Consider the following 4,879-nt stretch of genomic DNA (forward strand, 5'->3'; position numbering starts at 1 on the left):
CGGTGCTTTCATGGTTTAATTCAAGGTATAGAAAGGAGTGTTGAGAATGTCAAATAAAACGACATTGAATGGAAGTTTTCAAAGACATGATCCGCACTGAACAGCAACGACACGGTTGGTGAAGATTTTTTCGTAATACGAGTATCTAATTTTTGAAAAATTATAACCTCTGCATCTATAAATATGCTCAATGTATAATGTTTTACTTAAGAAATGAAAAACTTGTTTCTTCATGGTATCAGAGCGAGGTTCAGTGCCCTTAGGCTTGGCAAAACCTCGGGTCCGGTCCGGGTTTGGTGCAACCCGGGACCGGACCGGCTGCCAAAAATTGAAACCCGGACCCGGACAAAACCCAACTTTTGCATGTCCGGTCCGGGCTTGAGCCCGGCGTGTCTCGGGTCCAGATTTTGTCTTCCGGGCTTCTAAGCCCGCAAACAATTATTTCAAAAAAAATTAAAAAAGGCTCACAGCAGTAAGTCAGCAACATAAAATTAAAAAAGGCAAAAGGATTTGGCCTAAAAAATAGAGCAACAGTAATCACAAATTCACAGGCTCACAGCAAGTCAGCAACAATGCACAAAATTGGTCGAAGATAAACACGAATAGCAACAGCCAACAGAGAAGCAATCGACAAAAATGCAACTGGGAAGACAAAATTTATTATTTCGCTAACAGACCTATAATGTTCTAATGTCTTTTCATTTTATTTAAAATACCAAGAAAAGAAAAGGTGAAATCTATATGTGTTGTTAGGCCAATTACCTAAGGTGTCGGTTCAAGATTCAAGAAACACAATGACCAGGTAATTAAACAAGGAGCAAAGTCACTTGCTATATATATATATATATTAAAGAGAGGGCTAAAACTGATGAGGCTGAGAAGGAGAGCTTGAAACAGAAGGCAAAAGAGTTGGATGAGGAGGTTGCTCGTCGTGATATGTAGTGATCGAGGAAAAAGACAAAATGATTGCAGATAAGGGAAAGATGGTTGATTAGTTGAAGAAGGAAAGCCAAGTTAAGCATGATGAAAATATTTTACTGGAGCAACAGCCGCAACCGAGCAAAACCGAGTCAGCAAATGCCAAACGAGAAGAGATGATGCCCACTGCCGAGTACCGAGGGGCGACGGTGACGGACTGACGGTGGGTGCTAGCCAACGGTGACGGTGGGTAGCCGGTGGCAGCATCGCTGCTTATGCCTTTGAGTTTGGGTAACTGGGGTCTGGGAATTCGAATTAGGGATTTGGGTGTTTTGCGATTTGGGTTTGGGTAACTGGTTTTAGATTTTTTTTAAAGTTTATTCAGAAAACGGGTTCGGGTCCGGGTCCGGGTTCCGGGTTTTTGGTGCTGAACTCGGACTGTGCCCGGAAATGTCCGGGTTTTAAATTTTGAAACCCGGATCCGCTTTTGCAGCATATGCGGTCCGAGTTTTGCCCGGACCGGATTGGCCGAGTCCGGACTGGATCTGGTCCGGGCGGGTTTTTTTGACACCCCTAACTGCCTTGTTTGTAACAAAAGCAAAGAAAACTAAATTCTTCCCACAACTATTTTTCCACCATTTTTTCTTCCTTAAAAGCATTTCTAGCATTATAGAAACCCATGCCAATAAAAGAACAAGCCACACATACGTAAAAACTTAAGTTTACAAATCTATCAACAGTCTCATAAATTTTCCCAAAAAGTGATCTTAAAAAACCAAAAATATCATCAATTTTCTCAGCTTCCAATAAACAAACTATAAAAGTTTCGCACTCAAACACAGCCACACGCGCCTCCACGCACTTCCCGGAATCACGGCCAACCACCACGTGCCTCCGTCACCACTAACTCACCCTCATGCGCTCCAGAGGTTGCAGAAGACGCAAAATAACGTGTCGTTTTCTTCTCTAGAAGTGCAGCAGCTTGGAAAATGACTCGTCATTTTTATTCCGTTAGAAACGACATGTCGTTTTCTTAAGCAGAAATAAAACAACTTGTTGTTTTTGCCTTAAATTTGTTTTTTCCTCGTTTGAAGCTATACAACATTTTTCTTTCTAAACTTGTTTTTTGCAATAAAAAAGAAAAAAATAGAGAAAACTCCAACTGAATCTACTCATGTTGTCATTCAATCTGTTCAACCTGATGGAGTATTTAATGCCAGAATTATCCTTACTAAGACAAACTACGATATTTGGTCTCAAATTATAGAGATGCATCTCGCAGAAAGAAAAAAAAAACTCTCATATATTCGTAGCAGCACAAAGCCATCTGACAAATTTTCAAAGGAATATGAGAAATGGTATAGTGAGAAGCAAAAAGTAAAAAGATGGTTACTAATATCCATGTGTCCTGAGATCATGAAGCTATAGTTACGAATTCCTACAGCTTACAAAATTTGGAATGCATTATCAAAAGTCTTTTATGATGGAAGCGATGAAATACAAGTTTTCACTCTAAACCAGAAGGCGTTCTCTACGAAGCAAAATGGACAACCACTCTCTAAATTCTACGGAGAATTGATCGAAGTATTTGAAGAACTTAATCATCGAGATAAAGTGGTCATGAAGGATCCAGAAGATGTTATAATATACAGAAAGTCTATTGAAAGATTAAGAGTGCACATTTTTCTTGCTGGGCTAGATGAAGAATTTGACCAAGTTTGTGGAGAAATTCTACGAAAAGATACTATCCCAAACTTAAAAGAATGTTATTCTATAATCCGAAAAAAAGATGTACGGCAAAGCAAACTAAACAAGAAGGTGGACGACTCAGAAACGTCTGCTATGATAGCACTAGAGAACAATGTTTTGAAATTGTTGGATATCCTGACTGGTGGCATACTCAAAGGAATAACACAAAGCAGGGATAAAAAACTGCAATGGCTGAATCCACATCCACTACAGATCTTAGAAAAGAATCTTCAGCGCAAATTGCAACCCCTGTCAATTCAGGTAATGTCCTTAAAACTCTTACATATGTTATTAATAGTATATGAATAATTGATTATGGTGCAACTGATCATATGACTTTTGATTCTCGACAAGTTTCTCAATTGAAACCATCTTCACAAAAACATGTTTCCATTGTAAATAGAACTACAACCTCAGTTATTGGGGAATGATCTTTACAACTCACAGTTAAATTAAATTTAGACTATGTGTTAATTGTTCCATCTTTAAATTATAATCTTTTATATGTGTCTCAAATAACCACTTACTTATCATGTGTTGTAATGTTTTGGCTCGATCATTGCGTGTTTAAGGACATCCAAACGAAGCAAATGATTGGTTATGGTATTAAACGAGACAACTTATATTACCTGGAGATGACATCAACAAACACTGAAAAGCTAAGCCCCGCATTAGTAGCAAACAGTTCCATGAAAAAAAAAAGAAATAAGAAATTTGGTTATGGTATAGACGTTTAGGGCATGTGTCATTTGGTTACTTAAAAAAATTATTTCCTAGTTTGTTTCTGAAATTTGATGTTTGTGAACTTTCAAATAGTCATCGAACTAATTTTCCATTGTCCTTAAATAAAAATCCAGTTCCTTTCATGGTAGTACATTCTGATGTATGGGGACCATCTAAAGTTTCTATCATTAGAAAAACTCATTGGTTTGTTACATTTATTGATGATTGTAGCAGAATGACATGGATTTTTTTTTATGAAATCAAAAGACGAAGTAAAATCTTAATTTATTTCAAAGATTTCATATGATGGTGACGAATCTATTTCAGACACAAATTTGAGTTCTACATACTGATAAAGGAGGCGAGTATATGAGCACAGCAATTTAACAGTTTTTTAAATCACAATGAACTGACCACCAAACCACTTGTGTGGGGACACTCCAACAAAATGGCGTTGCTAAACGGAAAAACAGACATTTACTAGAAGTTGTTCAAGCATCACTAATCTAGACCTACATGCCACTGTTTTATTGGGGAGAAGCACTAGTATCCGTAGCATACTTGATCAATCGGACACCTTCAATCTCCCTTGGATTCCAAACTCCTTTTCTGGTTCTAAATGAAGAATTATGTCATCAAATGTGCCAAATTTACCCTCATATATGTTTGGTTGTGTTGCCTTCGTTCATTTGCCACGACAAGACAAATTATCTCCTCGAGCACTACGTTGTGTGTTTGTATGGTATGCCTTACATCAAAAGGGGTACTGATGCTATCATCCTCTATTAAAAAAAATATATACATCACCATGGACGCTTCTTTCATGAAGATATCATGTACTACCCATCGGAGCATAAATTTCATGGGGAGTATAATAAAGAGGAAATTCATACTCTTACATATCTTCCACCTGAAGAAGATTAATCCTCCATTGAGGTAGTAAACCTTCAAGATATTGGAAAATAAAATGGCGATGATTCTCAGGCTGAGACAAGTGAAGACACATTTGGGGAGCAAAATAACTCAGACATAACCACAATCGAGAACGAGTCCATGAAGAAATATCTAACAAATCATCTGCAGAGGATGATCCTACCACAAATCCCAGTCTAATCAGAAGAATACTTCCCCATCATAAAAATAGAGGTATCTCTAAACCCACATATAAGTCTGACCTCTCTAGTAGAGTCAAATACCCTATGAGTAATTTTGTGTCTAACCATCGCTTGTCAGAATCAAATCAGTCATTTGTGAATCAGTTATCTATTGTGTCTATTCCTAACAGTGTACAAGAAGCCTTAAAAAATCCAAAGTAGAAAGCGGCTATGAATGACGAAATGAGATCTCTTCCAAAAAAATCAAACATGGGAACTAGTTGATCTTCTACTAGGAAAGAAACCAGTGGGTTGCTCTTTAGAAGTATTTGTCGAGAGAGTTTGAGATGAAGGAACTCAAAAATAAAAATAAAAATCATACCCAATAAAAGAGA

This window comes from Citrus sinensis, chromosome 2 (genome assembly GCF_022201045.2).
Source record: "Citrus sinensis cultivar Valencia sweet orange chromosome 2, DVS_A1.0, whole genome shotgun sequence".
In the NCBI taxonomy this organism is placed as follows: domain Eukaryota; kingdom Viridiplantae; phylum Streptophyta; class Magnoliopsida; order Sapindales; family Rutaceae; genus Citrus; species Citrus sinensis.